The sequence below is a fragment of the Bombus pascuorum genome, chromosome 16 (genome assembly GCF_905332965.1).
Source record: "Bombus pascuorum chromosome 16, iyBomPasc1.1, whole genome shotgun sequence".
Taxonomy (NCBI): domain Eukaryota; kingdom Metazoa; phylum Arthropoda; class Insecta; order Hymenoptera; family Apidae; genus Bombus; species Bombus pascuorum.
In genome coordinates, this window is record NC_083503.1 from 6,725,799 (window position 1) to 6,739,337 (window position 13,539).

The window sequence follows — 13,539 nt, forward strand, 5'->3', positions numbered from 1 at the left end:
TACGCATATACTTTAATGTGAATTTTCTGTTTATAAACAATTTGTAATTGAAATCTTAAAGCATTTGTTTGCCTTAATCGACTGAAATTTCGTTAATAAATGAAATTGCATAATTATCGATTTTGAAAGTGATAGAAAGCTATTTCCTGCAGTTGTCTGGCTAAATAATCGAAGAATCAATAATCAAAAACAAATAACAGCGATTGTAATTCTAACCTCCGCATCTGACATAATATTGCATGTACGGATGTGAACACGTTGTTTAAATGCGATTCAACAATATACTCGTAAATTGCTATTATTGGATTAACTTGATATAATTAAATGTGGTTACTATTACGTTTAGAGTATTATTAAATTAATTACTTTCGTATCCAAGATCGAGAAGAATATTAAAATATTGGTGTTATCTTGCTTTCTTTTCTCAATTTCTCAACCTTGCATTAACATTAAAATCTGCTAGTAATGCCGTCCATCATAATAATATTTATTTTGGTTTTATTTTTTTTTCAAATGTCTACTGACCCTGACAGAAAATATCTAGTTAATTCTCAAAGTACTATAAATATATTTGGTAAAAATTCTGCAATTTTTTTCAACAGCAAAAAGCAAGCTACTATCGTCAGATTTAGAATTTCCCGATCCAAAACAAAATTTGTACGAAAAAGCTATTAATTTAGTTGAAACATACATTGTATCCTATCAATTTAAGTTTGGGTCAATTGTACATTGTACATTATTGTGTATGATTTATGTTCAAAATGTATTGACGTACAGTATTAAGCCAGTTTGTAACTTCTTTTATTATTACATTTTACACTTTGCTTTTCGTATATTTTTGAATATTATTTATTTTACTAATCACTGTCGCTAATGACCAAACAAAATCGTTGACACGATTTCAAATAAATAATAATAATAAGGCGTCCGCTACTGGGAAATATTACATTCGAATGATGGAAGCTTTATATTAATTATTAAGATAATCTAGATAAGTCTAGATAAGTCTAGATAAGAAGGGGGGCGGGTGCTGTACTGCGTTACGAAATTAGGAAATTCCGATTCTTTCGTGAAATATTTATTCGAAAAATTAACATTGATCGTTACAGTTTGTTACAAAAGGACGATGCGGATTCTCCGTTTTGCGCAGCAGAGAAATCGGAAAGAAAGTCAAGTGCTTTTTCGAGGTTATTCGAACCGACCGAAAGCCAGCCAAACCTCTTTTGACCCCTCTTCTGAGGAAAGCTAATCCCATCAGAAGTTTTCAGTATGTTTATAATCCACTAATCGCTCGCCTTTCCCAACACAATTTAAAACTTTCCTCCGCGGCGTTATCCAACCCGCTCTCATTTGCCTCCGCCTCTTCAATCTATCGCCCTTCACGGATCCTTCTTCTTAACCAGACTTCATTTTGCGGCTCATAGGTCGCCAAATTTCACAGAATTTCTCATCCTGCATTCTGGTTCTTCCTTCGAGCAATCTCTTCCTTTTTCCTTTTTTCTTTATAACTGGAATACATTACAGTGAGTTTTAATATTTGGTAAACATTGTTTCTCAAACTTGTGTCAACCAGAAAACACAGAAAAACTGTTGTGCAAAAGGAGGAATGTATATAGTTCCGCGTCTATGTTTCGTAGCTGTTCAACCACTAATGTGATTCGAAATTTTTCAAGCAAGAACGCATTGTTTCTTCACCGGAATCCTGTTTAATATAATTTACGTTTCGATTATAAAGAATATGAATCATGTTAAAAAGTGACCAAGATCGATATCGTAGTAAAAATAAATTATAGGGCATCTACGCTTGTATCTTTATTTATTTAAAAAATTATGACTGTACATCGCCTTTATTATCCAAGAAAAGTATAACATGCCAATATTTCTAATTATTACAAAACTTGTAAAAAAACATGTACTTTTTATTAAAGTATGAAAATTAAAGTCGTATTTATTGTTGAAAAATATTAAAAAGCTGCATAAGGATAATTGATGTTTCTGGCTATACTGAAAGGTAAATACAATATTGCCCGAATATATGGCCAGCAATTACTCGTTTCTTATTTTTTATTACATTGTTACGGAATGGTCTTGGTCGGATTACTAAAATTCGTGCGGTGAAAATGGTACCAAACACGACTGTTTGTTTAACTTAACTAAAGAAGCTGAGAGTAAGAAATGACCTGACTGCAGTACCTTATTGTACGTACGGTAGAGTGAGTACGAGTCGGATAATTTGGCCCAGTTTTTGGAAAGTTACCTTTCCGGATATACGACCACCTCCGTAAATCGTTTACAATTTTCCTTAGAACCATCTAATGCTATACTATGACGCATTTCACAAAATTCTGAAAAACGTATCACGCAGAGGTCTCTGTAATAAATTGTAATAAAAATAATAAAATTGATGCATAGTTTTATAGAATTTTATTAATATGATATATTATCGAGTTCAAAAATATCAAATTCACGTCAAATCAAATAATACAACAGCATTTTTGTTGAAAACGAAATTAGATTTTCCACATTCCAATAGTATGAAATATTTTATACAGATACTGCTGGACAACAGTAAAATCGTATTGGAAACCATTCTTGCATACAATGTGGCTGCAAAGGTGGTGTTCGCATGTATCAATGACGTTATGGTATTTTGGTTTTGCTCGATTCCAGGCTTCGGTTGATTCATTTGCTGATTCCCTCATTACCTACCTCCAAGACGGTTCGATATCTGAAGAAAAAATATAACGCTATCGTATTCGCATATTTGCATTCATTTTTTACTACCTTGCCATTATTTTTTGAGAGAGTGATAATGATATATTTTCTTGCTTGAGAGATACTTAAAAATTTTCTGCGTCAATGTTTCAATTTAATTCACAGAATTAAAAATTAATCCTTGCCAAGAAAGAAAGTAACAAAGTTCAGTTAGGTATCTTTAAAACAAATTTTGTTATCAATTTGCACTGAAAATTAAAACGAGGAAGAATTTTGTTTGAAAAGCTACAGTGTCGAATATTATTAGTTGCAACGTTTATCTTTTTCTCTTGAGAAGAATAACTGTAATCTACGATTAAACCGATTTCTATGTCAATTTCGCCTCAGTGATATTAAATTATCTATCCAGTGAATGTAAACGAGGAAGAATAGCTGCGTGTAGAGGGGATATTTGCTGAGAAGCTCATACACCTGAAATGGAAGTTTACTCACCTGCAATAACGAGCCGTTCCCGGAGGGCATTGCGAGTACACGTGAAATTGATTGAAAGTAAAGATAGTTTCACTTGCTATATAAAGGGATTTAGCAGATATATAGTCATTCAAAGACTCGATAATTTAATAAATCGTGACCATATTTCGATGCGATTTCACGAAACCTCGCTTGTTATTATTTACGTTTATGTTTATTTCCGTTTAATTCTTTTGCTGTTATTACTTTGCAAAAAAAAAAAAAACTTTATAAAGAGTGGTCCATAACTAGTAATAGAGTTGAGTACAAGCTGATTCTACGAGGAAAGACGAGACGAAAATGTAGAATAAAATTTTTTCATACGACGTTCCGTTTCCGAGAAAATCAAAGTTGAATATTTGTCAAGTAAACTTAAACTTGGCTAATTCCGGGCTGAACGTGGGTAAATAACCGGCAGGAGGTTAAAATACATATGAAAATAAGTCAAATAGGTAGAGTAAAATTTTTTTACAAGGTGCTTTCTTTTTAAGAAAAATAAATTCGAAAATATCATGCACGTGTACCAGGCCTATTCTTAACGAAACGTGTTCAAACTTTATTTTCTTCAACACGAGGGTTTAAAAGAAGAAACTTTGCTTTACACCAGAGCAGATTCCCAGGATAAAAAGCATATACAAGCAAAATCCAAGTCAAAGTTACAAATTTCTTAATTCATTGTTATCCTCGCTTGTTACACGTCGATTATTACAAATCATTTCTAATGTCATTGCGTTGATACCGCGAATACAAAGACATTATCATCTACAAACGTTCCTTTCCAATACGAATTTCTCCAATTCAATTCAATTGATTGGAACGTCAAACTCATTGCTGGTTTCAAATCCGATAAATTCGCGGTTATTTCTCCCCTTTTGTAATTTTGTACATACGGAACAATTGTTTCTTACAATTGTTGCAACGTGTCGATACAGATATTGATTTTTTCCACCAATAAGACGACGCTGTTAGTTTCCAGCGTAGTTTTCCGTAAACGATGAATATTTGAAAAAATGCAAGAGGAAAAGAACGAGTAGTTCCAAGTGAACTACATACGATAACATCTTTTTCGCAAGTGCAAAAATGCATGTGCATTGTGTAGTTGCAGTACATTTTGATATGGAAACCTTCCTTTTTTTCGCATGCCTCGAAACCTGTCGCCATTCTGCGAAAAAAGATATTATGGGCACATGATCTAAACCGATTAGTTTACAAGATACTTTAGTTTTAATTTTTTATGATTTATCATATGTCAAGACGATGCTGTCCTTTCCTTTTGAATCAAAAAGTGTACATATATTTCTTATTATCATTAGGGTTGCTATCGTCTTGTTGCGTGAAATGTCTCAAACTAGGACATTTTTTGAAATGTGAGGTTTTAGATTCTTGTCATTTGACGTTTCGAATAAACTTTCGAAAAGTGGTTTTTCGGAGCAGCAGCTATTTTACACGCGTAATTGGCACAAGACCGACTCTCCTATATTTGAAAGTTTATATACTAGTTTATATGCTAGTTTCCACTAATAGATTGTTTATTGAGCTCGATCGACAAGCAGCTAACCAGATTCGGAGACCAGAGTGACGAATAGAATTTGGGCGAGTAGTTTCTTTGCCTGAACCATTAACAATCGATCCGTAGTCAAGTTCAGACATAATTAATGATTACACGTGTGATTGACATAATTAATGATTCTACGTATTTGTGAGAATTTTTATATCTGCATCCCAGTATTTGGCTGCAAGTATTTTCATTCTTTTGACGCAGTCTTTCTCCGGTATCCCGATATGTTTTTTCCAATTGATCTTTTGATCGAAGGTTAATACAACTATTTTCGTTCCGGCAGCTTTTGTAATTTTGGTGTGTGGCTCAGTACGAGTTTCAGATTGTTTGTATCTTATTCCCGACCAAAAATTATGCACTCGGTTTTGATCGGAGAGAATTTAACTCCGGTTTCAATGTCCAACTGTAAAGGTCATTTAGATTTCTTCCGTTACAGAAGGTCGTGGAGTCGCGAGCAAAGAGGTTACTCCGCATTAGTGGTTTGACATAATTGACCATATTGTCAATTACGGTTACAAACAAGATAATGCTGAAATGAGAATTTTTGATTCAGATAGACCTTTATCTTGAAACATTAAAAAAAAAAAGGCGAGTATTTTCCGTCTTATTCCCAATTGGTATAGTACGCTAGCTATTCTTTTACATCAGATCAGTTCATACATACGTTTTTTTAGATCAAGATTTTCTAGATCAATTTTAGATATGAGTGCGTTGGTAATAAATCTTTCAAGAAAAACTTTGATCCATTTTAGCGACATACACTTTGCTGCGGAGATTGTGTTCCGTTCTTCTAAGAATTTTTATTAATTCTACAAATTTTTGGGATAGCTATGATTTTCGCTCCTTTCCAGATGTTAGGAAATATGCTTTTCTTCTATATTTCGTGAAATAAATGTGTGATAAATTCGAAACCCTTTGCTTGTAATTTTTTAAGGATTAGTTGAAGATTTTGGTTGGACTAGGACTTCAGTTTTTCCACTGTTGAAGAATGGCTTTAATCTCGTCGGACGAGATGTCACTGTTGAATGTAGTGTCTGTCATCTCGTTGATACTGAAACTCTCTTCTTGGTGTTTTATTTTCCATTGTTTAAACTCTTCGTCGTATTCATCATCGTTTCAATTTACTGCAACCGTGTAGACTATATCATTGATGAATTATTCTCTTTGTCGCTAATTAGATTAGGGATTAGGGCAATAGAGATTAAAGATTTGGATATATTATATCCTTCTTAACTTATCGTATATTTTTAAGAGAAGAATATTTTTATTTAGTTTAGAATTGTATTATTATTTTAATCATTTACTTCGGACAGTAGAACGTTCATCGTTCTACCAAGCAACTCGTTTTCTATTAATTTTAATTGTGGGAATTGCTTTATTAGCTGATCGAGAGTAACGCAGACTCGGTCATCACATTGTTAATGTCGTGGTTGTTCGGTTTACTTTTGTCAAGCTGATTTCTTCTTCGCATTAATAAAGTTGGCAATTAGCTGTTTCAAAGTTCCATGAAATAGATTTTGGAAGAACTAGGGTAGTAATATAATTCTGATATAATAGTAGCTACCGTGTAATTCTTCGGCTACTTTCCGATCTACAATTTCTGTCATGCTTAACGAGGCTATAATTAAATCCATAGCGCCTTTTTCTTCTCCGTCGTACATTGCCTTGTCATTTGGTTATTATTTAACAAGACAGTATCGTCGAGTTGTTTCGATACATCTTCTTCGCTCCTTGCATTAGTATTTTCTCAGCCCCATAATTTACCGTAGTCATTGAAATCTGCTGGGAGAATGAAAGGCTTAGCGAGATGGTTTATTAATTGTTTTACGTTCGATAGCGAGAAGCTGAAGCTGGTTGCAAGCTATACGAGCCGTCCCATCTACCTTGAGCATCTCAAATACCTCTTATTATCGATGATACGAAAAAGTGTCAGAGGGAAAACGTTATTCGATTTCCAGAGACAAATATGCTGGTAATCGTGAAAGCATACTCAAGGCCATTTATTTGTATTTTTTATTTATTTATTTCAGATTCGCCGACCACGAAGTGGACTTTTACCAAGTAGCTTACTCGTCCTTTACCTCGTTCTTTATCTTTCGATAAAATATTCTCAAAGTCGTATTTTGCAGGATTTCAAACTCACCGATGTTCTTTTAATGGGATAATATTGTTTTGTCATCATGACGTTGTAACTAAGGTCAAAGTGCATTTTCTTTTGTATTTGTTAGCGAGTAGAAGTGATATCTCTGATAAACACTATGCCTACTAATTGTTAAATGTCTGTCATTTACTTTTAATGTTTTAGTTTAGAGTGTTTGCCGTCTACCTTTCTAGTTTCTTCCAAAAGGCGTCGGAATGTTTGGCAGTTTGCCTCGAGTGCGCCCGGCGTAACTTCTTTGCACGTTCTTGCAATACACTGCCACACACTTCGTGCGGTAGTTGATACCGATAATACTTTAATTAGCCGAGCTCGGTATTTATAGTAAGAACAATGTTTGAAAACTTTTTGTGCTGTTCGTGCGAAAGAAGATGTAGAAGGCCAATATTTTTCCCTTCTTTTTTCGAGTTTCAGTATCCTTGAAACTCGTGTTGGAAACTAATCGTATTTTTCTAGATATTACGACTGAACTGTTTCGTTGCCATCTGCTTCTTTTATTCGGCAAATTGATGAACCAACACTTAGTAGTTTTTTTCTTTAAATCTCCTTTCTCTATAAATCAGTTTCTTCATTTATAGAATTTTTACTAATTTGAGAAGCTTATTTCATTCATTCCGCCTTTTCTTTCGTCTCCCTCGCTTTCGCCAGTGTCGCAGCAAAGGCATTGGGCATTCGTCCACTGGGTGCGATCTACGTAGTCTCTCGGTAATAGTATCACACAGTGTTTCATCGTCGAATTTTGGCGTGTGTTGATTCTAACGCAATGTCTTTCGTCGATGGCTTTAGGAGTTTGTTCGACTGATGGGAATGTCTGTTTTTTATTATCGTTATTATCGTCCCTCGCGCACCGTGGTGCACGAGCATCTCGTTCTCAATAATTTCGATCGTGCAATTTTCATTTTCTTTCGGTTGCCTTTTGTAGGTGTGCTACAAAGAGGTGGCCCATACGCGGGTATTGGTTTAATCATTGTAGTGTATAGTGTCCTTTTATCTATTATCTTCAGTTTCCATTTCCTCCTGATTAGCCAATACGGTTGTTTCGTGGCGGATGCATTCTTCTTTGTTATGTGTTTTATGCGACAGTCCCACGTTAATCTTTTATCTAGTACAATTCCTAAATATTTCGTTTCCGTTGTCCGTGGTACGATTGTTTGGTTTATAAATACCGCCTTTTGTTCTTGCCGATTTAATGCGAAGCAAATATTTCTACTTCTCTGTGGGCTGATTGTAATTTTCTTTTGTACCATCCATCAATGCAGTAGTTTTAGTTTGTGCGTTTCCGATGTCCTAGACTATGGTATCGTCACCAAATATCAGCATTGAATTCCTCATTTCCTTAGGAGGGTTTGCGGTAAAGAAATTTAAGAAATGTAAGGAAGAGTATAGGTAACTCTGCTTTATATTCTCGCTGCCTATTTCAACTTGCAGCAATCTATCATTTGCGTAATTACGCAACACGCTTACCAAATGGCGCGATAGTTTGTTGCCAAGATCTTTTACTAATTCGTAATGTGCTATTTTATCAAAAGCGTTCAGGAAGACAGAGTTTCAACTTTCTTTCCTCGTGTAGGCTCCTGTTATTCAATGGACTAGCTCGTGGATCTAGCGAAACCACTCAAGTGGAACAAGTTTATCAGGTGACGTAGTATAACGTTTTTTATAATTTTGCAAAGTATTGAAAATAATGAAATCCATTGCGATTTCCATTGCGATGGCAGGTATTGTATTGTGTGTCTCGTTGAACAGTATTGTTTTTTGGCGTTACGTTTTTTAGAAATATACGTAACCAGTTTTTTCTACGCTGAGGTTCTTTATTAGTGTTCTGATCGCACTGTTTGTATCGTTTATATTACATCATTGTTTGTGTTATGGATCTGTTTGCTGATGTCCTTTGGCTAGTTTGTTGTTCCCAAGTATATTTTTATTGCTACAGTCTGTGCATATGTTTCTTTTATTCCCCGCATGGGATGGTGTTTTATTCCTTTGCGTACTAGAATTGCTGGCCCTCTCCTGATTTATTTGAAATAGCTGAGCACCGTTTTACGTGTTTCCTGCAGTAAGCATACATCTATCTTGCGTTGGTCAGTATAAATTTGTTTCGAAACATTTTCAACTGTCTCTTTTTTTTTTCATTTGAAGTCGCACTTGGCTGCGAGAGTTATTATCGACCGTTGTCTTGTTTGAAACAATGCACGCGTTATTCTTATTATTTTTGCTAAGAGCTCTGGTGCTCTAAGACCTCTGTTATCGACACTAAGCGCTAGAACTCTAGAATTATAGTAATTCTAATTCTGTGAAAGCGAGTAACAACGAGCTTTTAAAACCACGAGAACCGCGACGAAATAAACACAATGTAATTAGGAATAAATCGATTTATGACTGTTTGTCGGTATTTCCATTCGAGAATACTCGAATCTTATTTCGTAGAAAATTTATTCTAGAAAAATGGAAGAATATCTGCAAGTAATTTTTTCGCTGCAATTGATAAATAACGCAGTTACATAAAGTTTCGTTTTAAGCTGATTATTGCGCGAATACTTTCTATGGCGAGTGAAATTGTTTCGTACTCTGAACGCGGGCACAAAATCAGATTTTCGAATAATTTGTTACATTGCGTTCGAACGTGTTGCTATAGAATTTCTATGCAACGTGCAGCGCGTTTGTTATCACATTTGTTTCGCATATCAAATCGACGTTATGCTTTCAATTTCATCTGCCCGTTACCCAACAACTCGTATCTCTCTATCCCTTTCTCTTCCATCATCTCTCATCCCATCTTTCATGGTTTCGTTTCAGCCTTGAAACTTACAGTTTTTCAGTTTTTCAGTTTTTCAGTTCCATCGTGTCCAAAAATTGGCCAGACGACACAAGTCACAAATTTGTGGAATCTCTCGCACCAATACTCGAAAAAGGTTTTGAAACGAAAAATATCACTATGATTTTTAAATCAAATATCAATCGTTTTATTCATATTGACATACATAAGTAGGCAGCTTCGATGTACTTTGAAATTTCAAATATCGACACTAAAAATATTATTATAAAAGGAATTTGTTCGCATTACCAAATCTTGAACGCAATTTATTAAATTGCAATGCACTTACATAATTTATTCTTGTCTAAACTTGTTTATTCGTCAACTAGATAGCTTGAAGATTTGGTGGAACATTTTTCTCGTCTAGACGACTAACGACAATTCGTTTCTCATTTTTAAACTAACGCTTGTGGAAGAAGCTTTATTTTCATGTAACAACGATTAAAATAACTTGAAGCTGTTTTATTATGTTTTACTGAAGAAGATAACTGTTACTTGTAGATGGAAATTCCTGCGCAATGTTATAATCATAACGTTACCTTTGCAAAACGTGGCCTCTTTTCGTTTAAGTAAACAATTTAATAATATTCTCGCAATATCGATGCTCGCATAGTGTTAATCCTTTAGATATCGTAAAGGAGGATATTATTTCAGTTAATATTTATTTGAAATGGTAGCGGCGTGTCTGTAAATGGATTTTCGAGTGCAGTAGAACTTCCATTATACGAACTAATTGCAGGACAAAAGTGTTCGCATAAGAGGATTTTCACATAACAGAACGAGCGTTTAGCACTCGTCCGATTTAAGATTGCGGACAAACTGAAATAAAGTAAGTACAACTTGTTCGCAGGTAACATTGAATACAATTAAGTACAATTTAAATACAATTGAATAAAAAATCAAACAGGCGCTATTGTTCGGTCCTCCTTCTTTTCAATGAAATCAAAGGAAACAAACTTATCCCACATTTTCTTGCCAGCTAAATCACATTCTCTTCGGGCTTGAAACCATTTAAGCTCGAAACACCTCGGAACGGTAGCACATCTTCGTCTCTGCTGTCATAGATTTCATCTGGACTATTCGCTTCGTCACCATTGTTTAAAATTGTTTAAAACTCCGTGGAGAGGATGTACTCGATTATTGTAATTTTTTCTTATCGAATCGTTGTCACTCTGTTGCGCTTGGCCTATCTCGATCGTTGCATCCTGGTATTCGATGTAATCCGCTTGAATCTAATTCCTCAGTTTCTTCCTGTTGAGATATGTATAATCTTTCGTGCTGGACTGGGCTAAATGCGTGTTAGAGTTACTTGTATGTGAGTATCAGTGTGTGGATACATGTGTGTGTAGCGTCAGAGCGCGTCCAGGCCTGAGTTGAGACAAAGGACGATTGGCAGTTGTTAAGAAGCATCCAGAAGAGTCGGTTAGCAGTCGTCGAGTGTAGAGAAAAGTGAGGAGACGCGTCCAAGTATGTATCGAAGAATATCTGAGAAATCCTTCTAGTAATAAATATAATATTATTTAAATATTACATCCCAGTGTATAGTCAATGTTCCTTCAATATTATTTCGGCACCAAAGATCCACAATTCTTAACACTTCCATCGTTTCATGCAACGGAAGTGACTTTGGTGTTTTGTTCTCTACGTCCAACCAAGCATTTCCTACCATATTATCGCAGTCTTTTAAATTTAACTTTTTATGGTCTTTAATTAACCCTTTAAGAAACCCTACACACGCATCTAGACACGTTGCACGTTTAATAGTAATCAAATGAGAAATATACGTTCGTATAATAAAACGTTCAAAGAACAACACGTTGCTGTGATAGAACGTGGAAACAGCAGAACGTTCATAGAATGAAACGTTTATTTAACGAGCGTTCATCTAACGGAGATTTTACTGCAATTGATTTCGCACGATGTCAATGCTTTGTGATGACCGACTGAAAGTTGGCCTTGGTAGAAACAGCTTTGCTCCGCACATAAAGTCACGAATCTCGTGGTAAAAAAAAAAAAATTTGAGGCAGTCTGTCTAATTTTTGGACGACGCAAACATTTCGTTTTAAAAGCCGCGCGGCTTACAGGCTAGCCGCTAGTATAAATAGGCAACTAAACTGATACGGAAATTGAGATCCGCAAACTATGCAACCGCGACTGAGGCATTGATTGCGCCGTGCTACGTTCCGCTTCGCTGCTAACGTTTCAATGAATAAAGTTAACCAATAAAGCATCGAATCGTACAGCGTTTGCAAGATTGAAGGTATTCGCGCGCTGCAACGAGTTGCGTTTCGTTAAAATTAATGCCACGAATCGTTTTTACGCATCGTTGAAATTGCGGAACGATACCCATCGAAACAGCGAGTTTCATTCTTCAAAAACGAAACTGTTACTCCGCCAGGCATTGATTTCTAACAATTTCATTTGAAATTTCTACAGTCTTTCGCGTTTCATGTTTTACTTGCTTCGCGCTAGAGACACGCGATCAGCGAAATAGCTTTACACAGCCTCGACAAATCTCTGCGTTTTTGCATTTTTCTCACATTTTACGACTAATGTTCCTATACTAATAGTTAACTATGCGAAAGTTTAAGTAAACTCTATTATCATAAAAGAAATGCGGTGAATTAGAAGAGAAATTTCTCTGAGACAGGAACATTTATTTAAATAGAAAATACAGATAAATAAATATCTTTTATTTTTTATTATCTTACACTATATTATATCAACTCTTAGACTGTAAACGTGTTTACGGTACCCTCAAACTGTAAACGTGAGACTTTCATATTCAATGCATCTTTCAGTAGGTAATACTTGTTAAAGTGCCAAAAAATTCATATCGCATGTTCAAACGTTCTAAATTAAGGCCATTTTAAAACTTTTGCCACATAACCTTTTGCAGGTGGGGCGAAAAAAGGTTTTCTACTTACTTGTGAGAAACTTAACCTGGTCGAAGTAGCCCGGACATGAAATACTTTTACAGTTTAAGGTTTAATATATTTTTTTTTTCTCCTATACGTTGAACGCGCGAATGACGCGTCTGAAGCACATTCTTCGTCACTCCAATGAAAACAGCGAATATATTGGACCCATGTTTCGCTATTACAGTCTTTTGAAATTGCCGCTACAAAAATAAATATAATACGTGTCCCACATTGGATACGTACGCATTTCGACAGCAAAGTAATAATTCTACCAAGAAGAAAACAATTCATCCCTCGAAAACTTTGATACGCTGTCGAACGCAACAATCAGCTGCGTTCAACGACAGATTTCCAGCATTCTTTCGCCTTTTGCACTTAACGAAAAATTTTACATCGTTGCCGATTGATTTTGTTAGTTACCTGCCGAGATATTGCAGATGTTCTTCTAATAATTTCTTAGAAATAAAATATTTTCAAACAGAAATGTAAAATATAAGCATGATAGATATATTTATGGCCAGTTTATCTCAATTGCAAATCTTAATTAATCAATCAATTTAACATTTTTAATACGGTAGTTGTATTGGTCTTGGTACAAAAGAATTGGAGATAGGCTTCTCACTCCTCTCAATTTCGATTTAATTGTACATTTAAACGCGTAGTTTGATAAAGGCTTCTTTTGAGTGCTCAAAGAAACGTTAACTAACGCATTCGCGACATTTACTGCATATGATGAACGGAAACTACACGAATGAAACATCTAAGACTGCACCTGCGACTCGAAACTCGCACGAAAAAAGCAATTGAAAATGTAACAGCAAAGAGCCACGTCTCCTAAACTTGAATCACTGCGGTCAATTAT